Consider the following 14,146-nt stretch of genomic DNA (forward strand, 5'->3'; position numbering starts at 1 on the left):
CACTGATCTTACCAGACTCTTTTTTATTACCCCACAGGGGTAGTTTTCACTTAGTATGCACATAATTCCTACAAATTTTACAGGATTTATGCTCATGCATCAAAGATAGAAGAGATATCTTTGATCATATGTCTACATATTCTTAGCAGAGAGACTTTAAAAACAGGTAGAGGATAAGCTTTGCTAGTTCTGTAGTTTATTCTCTGAATCCTAAGTGTGGTAAGTGCTAAGACATTTACAGGGGGAAAAGATGAAACCACAGAAAAGGGAGAGAAAGACAGCTTAATACCTTACAAGTAAGAATGAGATATTAACAGATTTCATTTGCTAACAGAATAAAACCTAGTTCCAAAACATTGTTTGTTTTCCTGAGGGTTTTATATTTTCAGCCATCTTTATCATAGTGTGTTTTTCTAATGGTTTTGGATAAACTGAATATGCATTCCTTCATCAATATCAAATTTAAGAAAAAATTTGCATTATTTCCCTTATTGTACTAAATATACACACAAAATAATATGAAATATTTTTTCAGTTTACTGAAATACTGCTAATCTGCACTCAAGCAACTTTGATAATTCAGGACAAAAAGGAGTATTGTATATGACAGCTCTACATGTTATAAGGTTTCAGGTAACATTACTAAAAAAAAAATTGGATTTTTTTTTTATATAAATGGATCATGTGTAGAAAAAAATCATAAAAGGCTATTACTTATTACTATATTGTAGTAATAATAAGTTATAAGTACATTTCAGTTGATTCATGGCCAAAAGAATAAATACTATAAAACAAAAACCTCAAAGAGGAAACTGTTCATGTGTATATATGTAGAATCTTACCCAAGGTGGTCAAGTAACAGTTACAGTAGCTGCATTTATAGCAATATTAGAAGATGAATGAGGATCTAAAATGAAATCCAGAAATAAAGAGTTCCTGCCAAATAAGGAATTTCTAAGAAACATTCATGTCAAGGCAGTTCTAGTGAGGTTTTTTGTTGCTTTCTTTCACTATAGGGAATATGGCCACCCCTTTTCCCCAAAAACCCTTTTTACTCACTCTTCATTTAATTCACAGGTAATCAAACATTATCTGGTATCTGAGGTACTAGGCAAACAATTTAATCACTTCTGGCATTAGGAAAGATATTGTGAAAGGAATTTAATTTAAAATTATGAATGCATATATTTTACTTTTTGAATTTGAGCTCCTGAAGTTCCACCACATACTGTTTTATGCTGACTTTGTAATTGACTTACATTATGTACACGACAATCAGGGTTTCAACCTGCCATTCCTTCCAGTCACTAACAAGTCCTTGTCCTAAAGAAATAAAAATTGAAGAATATCACACAATGAATAGACACAATTTATTACTCAAGGATTTACTATTTACAGTGATTGATTAGGATAACTGTATGTTTACTTTCATGACTCTGACCTCTGGAACCGAGGAAATGGCTGGATTGACAACATTGCCTCATAGTCTAAACTTCTAGATTGTCCTGAGTTAGGGAGGGCTTGCTCAAAGTGAAAAGAAAAAAAAATGAAAATATAAGTTATTTATTTTTATGCTAGTATTGTATTGTTTCTCTTTTATCTGCACTTTACTTACATCAGTGACGAAGGGTTAATGCTTATTTCTGTATATGATTTCCAGATCTTGCAATTTAGAGTCAAGGCTGCAGAATAACCCAAATTAATGACTGTCAAGTATCATATTTAAAACAGTTTTAAAAGTCTACAAATACAGTATCTATTGATATCATCTGTTCTTTAGCAATGTTTTACAAAAGCCACAGAGCTGGCTGACCCTGAAAGCTGACATGTTCAATATTAAATGTTATTACTTCAATGGCTGAAGAAAGTGAGTGGTGTTATTTACTAATGCTTTGCCTTTACAGGGGAAAGCTAAACTGAATGAGCCAGGAAAGCTACTATCTGGACTGAAAAAATTGCAAAATTGTGCTTGTCAAATGATTAAATGGTGATCAAGCTTTGTCAAAGAATATGAGCTCATGTCAGCATTAATTTCTTCCTACTTCCCATTTAACCCTATTTCTTGAGAAGAGCATTTCTGGAGCAACAAAACTGATTTGCCTATGTGATTTCTATGAAATTCCTAAAATAATCTGATAGATTTAGACAGTGACTTGCAGTAAATCAGTAAACAGCCTAGTTTAGTAAAGGGCCAAAGTAAGTAACATAATTAACACAAAATCATAAAATTTTCTTTCATATAAATAAATCATGTGCAAAAAATCATAAAACCACTGTTTCTTTGACAGTACACAGTTTTGCCTTTTTTCTTTTTTTCTTTTTTTTTTTTTCTGTCAGGATAAGGAGCTTGATTACAATCAGGAAAGGCCAGACTAAAAGCTGCTAACTTGATGGTCATAATAATAATCCCTTATTCTTGCTTTTTCCCTGTATGGATGTACTAAGGAGGGAAACAATTTTAGCACAGGCTTTTAAGTTCACCTATTCATTCTCATAATAACTGATCAACATGAGCAACAGGAAATGAAAATCCAAGTTGAAAGGGAACCTTTTTTGAAAGTACAATTCTTAGGTTCTTTAGTCCAACACATTTTAACACACAAGAAAAGGAATCAGTAGGATTTCAGTGGTAGGTTTTGTAATAATCAAGAGAAGTGTTTCTCTCTGTGAAGTATAACCATTTTAGGGAAAGACTTGCAGAACTACATTAGTTTTAAGTAACCTCCAGGAAGGAAACCAGAGGTATTTAAAAGTTTACTTTAGAATTGATAATTGTTTAAAACAGGTAATCTCCTGTAGAATACATAAACAATTTAAAAACACTATATATTATATTTTATCTAATAAGGAAACATACAGATAAATGAGTCAAGGTTTTCAGTGTTTTACAGAGTACGTGATATGAAAATATGCAATAAACAAAGAGGTCAAAGTTACAAATTTTATGTGAAATTTGTCAAAAACTTCTCCAGTTTTGAAACAACAGGGTTTTTTATAGAAATAAAAATCAATATTTTATTTTCTATTGCTATGTAATATGTTTTAAAGGGTTATTTTAATTGGCATGCTACAGGCTGCTGATAGAGAGGGAGTCCAAGAACTTCTAATGGGAAGGGACTGGAAATGAGGTATTGCTTGGGTTTTCTCACGAAAAGCTTACAGATTGAAAAATGTCCTTTACCACATTTTTACTAAAATGGAGATCAATCTTCCTTTCCAAACACTCCAGTGTCATATGATCTATGTGATATATTTTATTTTACAACAGGGCATGATTACTCTGTCAGTGGCTTCCAAACACCTAATTATTTGCAGAATTATTTATTTTCAGACTGTTTAAAACCAAAGCTGTACTTAAACTTATGTCTTGGAGATTCATCATGCTTGGATAGATAAGCAATAAAATGAACTCTAAGGTGAGTATAATTTTGAAGATCTGAAATGTATAGCTATGATTTATAATTATCTTCTCTGTGTGTCACCCAAAGGGAGAAATTATTAGATAAAAGGATACTGTAAAGTGGTTAATGTGGTTGGATTTTCAATGAACTTAATAAAAAATGCCTACATTTTTTAGGTTTATAGTAGGATCAATGACAGCTAAGGTTTTTCTATTTGGTTAGCAATATCCCTTTTCAAAATTAAATCTAAATTCCACACTTTGTGGAAAAAAAAATCCTCTCTTCAAGGATGATTAAAGGTGTCCTTGTTTTCACCTGCAAGGGTTTATGTAAGAAAAACCAATAGAAGAAGAACAGAAAGACTGTCAAGCTATTTTACAGCACTGGATATATTAAATCATTCAAATTGATATCATCATCTGCTTTGTCAACATTCTACAAAGAATAGCCAGATTCTGGGAGAAACAGACACAGGAGTAGACATAAACTGATCATACCAGCAATCCCACATTATAATAAAAATATTGCTTAATATATTAATAATCAGCCTTTAAAAAAGAAAAATAAAAATCTCAAAAAAAAGGAGCAAGACCCAACAAAAAAAGTCTTCCAAGCCAACGATCACCTAATAGCATTTGATATAAATTACTTACACAGAGATGTTCCTCTGCAAGACTCGGTTGAAGAAGACGAAGGTGCTGAAGATAGAGCACCAAATGGGTGGAAAGTAAAACTTAAATTTGAATTTCTCTAGAGCTACAAAGTTGGTTACAACCTTTCTAGTGATTTGATCTTTATTTTTGCAGTTATTTGTTAAATTCCTTCCAAATAGATGTAAATTCGAGAAGCAAAAATCATGAGGATTTTTTTTATCCAGGGAAAATATTTCTGCAATTATTTAAAAGAAAATATCCAATTTAACCTCGTGGTAAACAGGAACAATTTTACTATTTTATTTAGATTCATGTTAGATTGAATAAGTGGCAACCAGTTTCCCATACCTTATGTCAAGGAGCACTTTCCATAACTACTTTCTTACTACCTTGTGGTCATTTGCTCTCTTGGGAAGTCTTCCTGTGTACAGCAAAGAAGCAGATGGAAGAAACTGAAATTTGTTGCAATTCAAAAGTCAGTAAAAGTGGGAATAAACCCATGAGAAGAAACATAGAATGGTTTGGGTTGGAAAGGACCCTAAAGACCATCTAGTTCCAACCCCTCTGCCACAGACAGGGACACCTTCCACTAGAGCTGGTTTTTAAAGCCTCATCCAACCTGGCTGTGCACCCTGCCAGAGATGAGGCATCCTCAGTTTCTCTGGGCTACCTGTTTTGTCCCTCACATCCTCACAGTAATCACACACAAAAGAATAACATGGTTGGAAAGACTTATTTACAAAATCTTTTATTCCTGTTCTGTTTTACCTTGAGTTTTTGTAGGTACTTTAAGCTTCTTCAAAGTATTACTCATGCCTTTTACTGTTCTAATAAAACCCATACTTTGCAGGTAAGAGCTCTTCTCTCTGCAAAACCTGTTGTTTAAAAAAAGGGAAAATGGTAGGTGAAGCTTTTTCTACATGCTTTTTCCAAATGTCAAGGCACATTTTAATAGTATCCAGAACCAGAATGTTTGTTTCATGTTTCCTTGTCTCCAGTGTACTTTTTCTGTTCTGTTTTTTAATTCTTTTGGAGTAAGACAAGTTTTATCCTTTTCTGCCAAAGCTACTGTCCTGGTTTGAGTACCCTGATGTGTATTAACAGTCATACTCCAAAAAGCCAGAAGAGAATATTTTATACAGAAAAAAAAGGTGTCTTTTCAATGTTATCCTAAATATTATTTTATGAACTTTTAGATGATTACATATGAGCAGATAAGATTATTTTTAATATATGTTCAAGAAAATATACTATAAAGGTAAAATTAGGAATCCTCTGGTTTAAGAAGTCAGGTATTTTAACTATAAAAATGTTTACCTGATTTTCTTTCTATATCTGTCAGAATGCAGAAAAGACAGGAAATTTTCCCATCATAAATCTATAGAGAAGAATGATGAAAGTCAAGTTAACATAAATCCTGTTTTTCCAAGTATGTAATTTACCAGTGTGTTAATTTTTCTGAGAAGTCTGTGTGGGGAAGTCAAAGAGGAAGTGAGGATTTACAGTGGGGAAAGTGGGAGATGTCTGAATTGCTTCTAGAAGCAGTATTAGAAGATTGAAACAAAAGATGACTCTAGCAGAATGATTTCTTCTTTGCTGTAAACCCAGGAGAATGAAGTTATCTTAAGGAAAGAGATAAAATTAGTCATTCAACCCTCATATACCAATTGTATATTAGAAGCTGAGCAAGGATAGAATTGAATGATTAATTTTTAAAGTTTTTATAGAATCAATGAAAGGACAAAGCAAGTTTAAATTTTATGAGATTAGGATTGGCTTGGATTACCTCATTAGAGGTAACTGGCAGGACTGCTTTAAGCCACCCCTGGTTACATCTACAGTGAGTTGATATAGCTGTGCCAAACAGGACAAGCTTGTTCCTTGCTGAGCCCCATTAAATCCATATGGTCATTCAGAGAGGCCTCAGCTGCAAATGTACCACTGTTCATAGTCTCAATCAGTGCTAGGGCTACCTTCAAGCTGTCTGCTCCTGGCACCAGCACTGACTGTTTTCCTAAAAGTAATATGGTTGAAATCATGTCATATAGCCAGGAGGTTACCAAGCTGGATAAACTTGGAGTGTGATCAAACTCAGAAGAAAGTTCTTCACTCTGAGCATATAGAGGAGATTTGTTTTTACATATTCTTTTCCCATCTAAAAAATCTAACTTATTTCCTTAAAATATTGGTGGTAATAGTGTACATGCTGATAAAAATTACACTGGCAAAAAACAAAAATTAAAAAAATCCCATTTTCTTAAAGCAAATGCAGGAAATAGAAAGCAGAACCCCCTCCAAGCTCTGGAAATTCTTGGATCCCACTGACAAAAAAAGTATAAGACATTTCACAGTCTCCATCATTTTGCTGCCTTCTGTACTGTCAAAGACACCTTTGGTACCACAGCTGAAGAATATGTAAGCCTGAAGTGAAGGTTATGTAATTAGGAATCCATGCTGGTAATACATCACCTCTTATGTTCTTTTAGTATAAATTAGTATAATTTTAATAGTTTCTATTTCTGGAACTCAAACTCAGAATTCAGACATGAATAGCAATAAACTTTAAAAAGTCAACATTTATCTTTTTGATATCCAAGAAGAAAATAATTTAGAATATGAAGCTCCATGAAAATGGGATTAGATGGGAGTTAGCTTAAGTCTTAGGTCTTGAGAACAGATGGAGATGAGAGTGAAGTCCTTACTTGCACTAAGCTTTTAAAATCCAATAAGTGTCCTCAAGGACTTTGTTTTATAATAAATTTTGCAGAAGATACAGTTTTTTATAGTGAATTGCATTTTAAGGTGAGGTGCTTCAATTTTGTAAGAGTTGTATTTTAAAGGACATTCATATCCACAGGTAAAAGACCTACATTATTTTGGTTTTGCAAAAAGGAGCTGAACATGCATTAGTACTTCATAACCCTATAAAAAGCTGTGGACAATTACTTCTTATAGCTAAATGGAAGAAACTCAGATAAATAGAATCAAGGAGTCATATAATTGTTTGGATTGGAGTGACCCTAAAGATCATCCATTTACAACATCATAGCCTTGGGCAGGGACACCTTTCATCAGAATAAATTGCTCTGTGCCCTATCACATCTGGTCCTTTGATATATTCATTTTTAGGGGTTTTGGCAGCACATTACCAAAAACGGAACATAAAAGCAAACCAAAACAATAAAGTTTTCTTAACTATTTAAGTCAATATGTATTGTGATTATATCTGTTGCACATACAGTTAGGAGAGAATTACTTAAGGAATATAATTAAAAGAAGTTAACAAGTCCCATAATTCATATTGGGTTAAAAGAAGATGAATTATAATTGAAAACAAAATATAATTCATTTCATTGACAAGGATGTTCCCATTTAATGTATTTTATACTTAGCTGTTTGAAAAGCAGAGTATCTTTATTAAAGAACTTTGGAAACATTCATCATAACTTTGCCAAAGGTTTGTCTTTTCTATGACTTAACAAAGAATAAATATTTCTGCATATTCAAAAATATAATGGTAAAAAAATATAATGGTAAAAAAGATTATTTTTTAAAAAATATAATAGATTATAGATTTCACACAAACTTATCCATTTCATTTCTCAAGAATTCAAATACACAGTTTTTGAAGCTACAGTTGTCAACTGCAGGTAAACTGTCCACTGGAGCAATTTTAGTTGTTTAGATAATATTCCTCTTGTTCCACACATAGCTGTGTCAAGTATAGGCACTAAAGAAACTTGATCCAAGTGCACATATTTATCCATATCTGTACAGTTATGATATATATCCATTCTTCCATGCAATAGTGCTTCAGAGAAAACAGTTTTTAAATTAACTACTCAGGAAGAGTACTGTCATGATCTTATTCCTTTCTGCATAAGTATGAGGATGCAAACTTATTTCCATGACTGCAGCAGTCCTGTACATCATAAGGCTAGTGCTCAGTTAATCGTGACTTTACCAATTTTTCTCTCTTTTCAGTTTGCAAGCCTTAGACCATTTTATTCTCTCTTTTGTTAAATGAAGCTTAAAAAAACCACCCAAAACTTCACTCCCAGCTGACTGCTTTTCTGAGATGATGTAACATGTCGACGTTCATTTTCTAGATGGGTCCAAAGGCAGAGAAGGCACAGGTCTTTTACAATCTTCTAAAAAAAAGGAATTTAAGTGTATTTTATTTTAGCATTTGCTGACAAAATATCTTTAAGAACATAGGCATAAGTGATTAGGTTAAAAGTCATTTCAGAGGACTCTATAAAAGGTTAAGCAATGATTTTATCTGCACAGCTGTAAGCATACAAAATTTCCAGATGCCCAACTAGGCAAAAAGGCTGTGAAATGAAGAAAACAAGTGATGATGTACAGAAGGCTCTTCCCAGCATAGTACACAGCGTAGAATATATTCAACACTGGTTGGAGTCTTGCAAGTTTTCTTCTCAAACTCTACTTGGTCCATAAAATACAATATTTCTTTCAGTCTTAGGACTCATTTTTTTAACAGTAAGCTCAAAAGATTAATTCTATTTTTTTTCAAACCCTAGTTGCAGCTTCACAGTGCCTGGAAAATGGAAATGTTTTCCTTAAATTATCCAGTATGCAGAAACAAAAAAAAAATAGAACTATTTTTGGTTAATCTTTCCCCAGGAACATTCAATGCAAGGGGCACCCTCATTACATAAGATGTTTGAGGAAACATGTTTTATAAGCAACTAATGCAGGCTGATCACAAGAATATCAGCACTGCCCAGCATCAACATGACTGAAATGGAAACTTAAAGGGAGCTTTAGATACTGACACGGTAACTTCAAAGATTTACGCAAATATTCAAAATAATATGACTCAGAATCAAAAAATTTGGAAAAGTGTTCTGAATGTGATATTCTGGAGGGAACTCAGAAAGAAATTACATTGTCTTATGTGGAATAATTCCTTTTGTATGACAGAATGTGAAGGTCACTGTGACAGAAAGCTTTATAGCACAGTATTAGGCACATAATGTGTAACAATGCATACAAAATCCTGCCCTTCTTCACATTATTTCTGATTTAATTCTTTGGTACTAAATTTACATCTCTGATAACAAAAAAAAATTAAAAATTAAATAACATTCACACAGAGAGCATTTTGTATTGCATTTAGTAGAGCAAAGTTTTGCCCAGAAATTCAAGACTTGCATTGCAACAGAAACAACAATCAGTTACTTTGCATTTAAACAAGTAATTAGGTAAAGAAAGGAGAAGACATTTTCATATTGGTATGTTATGTCAGGTATTTTAAAATTATTCCCGTGGAGTTAGTCAAAAGGTTTGGACACTTAGAGTCTTCAGAAAACCTAAGTGCAACTGCAGGTGAGACCAAAATTAAATCAGGTTTTAAAAATTCGTGATCCTGTTGTCCAGCTGACTATTTATTTACAATTATATTTCGAAAACACTCTTGGCCCCAGATCAAATTTGTCAGTGCCAAAGCTGGCACTACTTCTCACAGGTTATTACAGTTAGATGAGACAACCTTATTTGAGGCACCCAAATCTAGGGAATAGCAACGTACTCTAAAATACACGTTTCAATCAAGATATTTATATGAGTGTGTACATTATATAGATATATGCACATTACCTTATTGTAATATATGTTGTATACATATTACATCTATACAGTATCCAAAGTATTCACATCACAAGCAATATATAGTGCATGAGGTTATGTGCATTAAAACATTATAAATCATATATAAATAGAATAATGTATATATAAATCTGAAGGATGTGCTATATATACCAAAAAAAGTGCTAGAAACTACATATAAAAAAAAATTTTGCAGAAGCTGTGCTGGTTTTGTGTGGGGTAGAGTTAACACAGACATAGTCACCAAATAAACTACTTGTTTACCACAAATTTTACTTTTATTATACCAAAATAACCTGATCTTACATTGCATACTAATCAGTTTAATCCAGTTAAAATTCTCAGTCTTCTAGTCTGAATAGACAATGCAACACCTACATCTAAGAATGCAACAAACTTGAACAAGGAGGAAGCAGCTGGCTCTGCCAAAATATCCAGTTTTAAAGTTCCATTTTTCATTCCCAGCTTCTTGTAATTCTTTCTCATTTCAATAAGGATTTATGAAAATAAGATGCACATTTATTCTGCCTTATTTGCCCTTGATTTAATTCTTCAAGCAGAACATTTCTTGTGTGTTAATCTCTACCACTAAAGCATTTGTATAGTTCTGTGGTTTTGTTTGTCTTCCCAGAGTATCTGTGTGTTACCATTCAGTCCCTCCACATTTTTAAAGAGAAGATAGCACTTATACTTTTTCTGAAAAGTATAAAACCAAACCACTACTTCTTTTTTAAATGCATGTTAAATGGAATTTATATCAAAAGGTGAGACAACAAATAAAACAGTTCAGGTTTTGAAATAGCTAAAAGGGGAATACATTCTCAGTTCTCTTCACAGCTACATTTTATCTTATATTCAAAATACAAAGAAGCATACAATTGAATTAGCAGACCTTTAAATTTACCATAGCCATTTATTGAGATTTCCTTGAATCACCTTATCAGAATGGCTCCAGGTTCAGTTCTCAGGCCATATCAGACTTCTCTACATTAAAAACAAACAAACAAAACGCTCCCTTTCTTATATGCTGCATTTCAACTGTTTATAGAACAAGTCACACTGGAAACACATAATACTAACTTTTTAAAATAAGTTCCTGATGCTGTTATTTCCTTATAAACATTAAAAGGCAGGAGTTTTAAAAGGATAACCATAATGACTTAGAAAGTGCCTTCTTAGAATATGAACTGTAACAGCAACATGGAGATTGTCTGCATGCTATAAATAAATAATTAAAAACCTAAAATGGCTTTTATAGCTAAATCCCTGATTCAGAAAACATCAGTAGATGAAATTGTTCCCACATGTTATGTTAATGAGATTCACCTGTTAAGCAAATCCAACTGATTAATACCTGCTGGTTTTGAATAAAACACGGCTCTGATGATTAGCACAGCTCCTTTTTGTTCCTTAAAATTACCTTAAGGCACTGATATTGTAAGGCTTGAGGAGAGCTGGGAGCTTCCCAATACGTGGCACATGCAGTCTTTTGAATAAATTTTTAATCAAAAGATGAAGAGGAGAAAACCCTTCATATTTTTACCTTCTTCAGTAATATAGCATTTCATCACTATGAAGAGCTTGAAGATATGCTGCTTAATGCATTTATCATGCTGTCAGAATGATCTAGTTCACTTTTCCTCCCCGGCATTCAGCCTTACACGAGGCATTACGGACATTTTCCTTAGTTTCAAAGCCAGATATTTTCCAGCCAGACACAGGTGTCTTGAGGGAATCTAACTTTCAACAGAAGGTATGGGGGATCAATGAGACATATGGAAAAACTGCATCCTGCAGAACATCTTTTGCATCTCAGCCAGTGCGTTATCCCAACAGGCTCAGGTGAAAGTACTTTATAGTAACAAGTGAGTGGGTAGGGAAGTAGGGTAGGGACTGGTGGATTAGTGGCAAATCCTCTTATCTGCTCAGCAGAGCAGAGCAATGATTCTACTTCCACTAACAGGAAGCATTCTAATTGCAAACACAAGCTAGTTTATAATGCTGATATTACTGTGCACACATACATACAGTTAGAGTATCCAATTTTGCCTCATTTTTATAACACACTATAAACATGTCAATGTGATTTGAGTTGAGGCATTAACAGGTAGGGTATTTATTTTGGCCTATGGAAAAAGTTCTATTTTTTATGGATAGACTAGTACAATCATGTGAAAAATACAGAAAATTCCCTTGTTTCGGAGGCAGTCCAAATTTACAAAATTAAAATTATGAGCCACTGCAAACATTTGCTTAGAGGATGCCTAGAGGGATTGAATTTATCTTTACCTTATAGTCGCAGCTCTCTTACACTGTTAAATTTAATGAAAATTTAATTTAACTAATTTGTATATAGTAATACAGTTATTATGAGGTACCTGGCTTTCTATTTTTTTTTAATTTTCTTTTCCTGACAATTGGTCAGAGAACTCAATGTGGAAAAACTACCACATATTGACCTCTGCTTTTTGTCTATACTCAGAATCTCTGTTAACACAGGTTTTAAGTTCTTGGAGTTAAAAAGAATTAAAAAATAAAGACAAATTTACAAAAGTAGCTCCTGTATATTCATTCAACGTCCCAAAATTTTCTTCTACCTTGCACTTTGTGTTGTAAAGAGTCTATTAAACCACAGCAACAACAGTCAACAGGTAGTGAAGGAATATTAGGAGTTTCTGTGTGCTTCACACTCAGTTTCCCTTATCCTATTATTTATCTTACAATAGATATAAACCTTGCTGTGTTTATACAACATAAAGTCAACTATCTTTTGTTAGATATCTCTAAAATATAAATAATTCGGTAGTAATATTCCCCTTTTTTTCCTTAGTCAGGTGGTTTGATTTTACTTTTTATTCATTATTCTTGATCTGTACAGAACATTCACAAAGGAAATTATGATCTTCATACAGGTAAAGAAAAATTTAAGTTTGCATGAAATCATGGTAATCTCCAATATTCACTCGTGCTTGGGACTTGAATGTAGGCAAAGCATATATTCTATTTGTTCCAGGGTTACTTCTATTTTTCATTTTTAAATTTCGTCCATATAAACAGGACATTCCAGATCATCTGATGTATCTTCCCTGTAACATTACAAGATATTAGACTCACAGATCTTTATTTGAAAACAAGATTGCACATGCAGTTTTATGACAATGTAAATATGATATACACTGCACTCTATTTTCAGGATGTTCTTTCACATCTGTTCTCAGTTGTTGGCTATATGCAGAATTACAGGATAATTGGGCTGGCCTCTATCAAATAGACAGAAATGTGGTGTTGAACAGCTTGCCTGCACGTATTCAGTCCCTGATGAAAACCGAGACTGGAAGATCTCTTCCATGCATATTTGCTGTACAAAGGGACTTGTCCATACCATTGGTCCTGCTCATTCTGATTCTCATAACATGTTAGTTCTTATAGAATGTTATTTTTATGATTATTTCAGGAAGAAGGTTTTCAAGTTATGACTTCAAGAGCTAGATATTGACTTGCATGAACTGTGCCAGGAGAAGTAAGAAGTAGAACCTGAATAGACGTTTAAGTGGAAAGGTTTGGCTGGTTGATTGTCTAGAAGTGGGCCATGGGATTTAAGAACCCACATATCCTGTCAGGAAACATCTGAGAAGGGAGAGAGCACCAGTCACTTTTGTTCCTTCTCCAGTCTAAACTTGCTGAGCCCCCAGTCCATTACCCTGACGCTGCACAGATGTTATAAGAAGACGATTAGAGAGCCACAGAGCTCTACAGCATTTTTTTTTGTCTGGTCAAGAAATGATGAAGAAAGACTGAGAGTGGGATTCTGGATTCAGGTTTCCATCTTACATGGAAACATGGCAGCTTACTGAGTTGCAGTATCTGAAAGATGTCCTTCTATCTCCCTGTTGAGAGCAAGCAAACACCACAAAAGTGACCAATCTCCAACTGCAAGCCTTTCCCCTTGAAGCAATGCAACCATTGTGCCTGTCTATGAAACACACAATCTGCTTCTGAAGTTTTTGGGAAAATTGAATTTTACTGCTCTTCAGTTTAGCAAAATGGATATCTGTGTATAGAGAAAAGTTTATTTTCATCAATAAGAAACTGCAGCTGTGAAACAGAAGCTGTCACAAGACATTGACCTGCTGCAACAGCACTACAAGTTTGTAATGAACACAGATCAAGATAATGGGAATATGAATGCAGACAGAATGACTGTTCAGGGAAATTTATTTTAAATTTAAAGTCTGATGTGTGCCATTATTCAGCATTCTAAGAGTATAAAAAATATAACCAAAAAATCTGAACAATTGGTTTGAACTAATTTTTTTGTTGTCAGAAAGCATTATGTCATTTGTCTCCAGCAATAATTTCAGTAATTTGAAAACTATTTGCTGTATATCAAGTCACTGTTTATCCATGCCACTTAGCAGACTGTAGTATTCTCATAAGGCTTTGAGCTATAAATTTAATGTA

The 14,146-nt window shown here is 33.5% G+C and overlaps 1 long non-coding RNA gene across 1 annotated transcript; it reads right to left on the minus strand.

Annotated features, from left to right (window-relative positions):
* Positions 1 to 7,407: 7,407 nt before the first annotated feature.
* On the minus strand, positions 7,408 to 10,911 carry LOC147655453 (uncharacterized). Its single transcript, XR_015279274.1, has 2 exons — positions 10,766 to 10,911; positions 7,408 to 10,669 (listed from the first exon to the last, which is right to left on the minus strand). It is a non-coding gene; the product is annotated as an uncharacterized LOC147655453 (long non-coding RNA).
* Positions 10,912 to 14,146: the final 3,235 nt, after the last annotated feature.

This window comes from Cyanistes caeruleus, chromosome 1 (assembly GCF_971803275.1).
Source record: "Cyanistes caeruleus chromosome 1, bCyaCae1.hap1.1, whole genome shotgun sequence".
In the NCBI taxonomy this organism is placed as follows: domain Eukaryota; kingdom Metazoa; phylum Chordata; class Aves; order Passeriformes; family Paridae; genus Cyanistes; species Cyanistes caeruleus.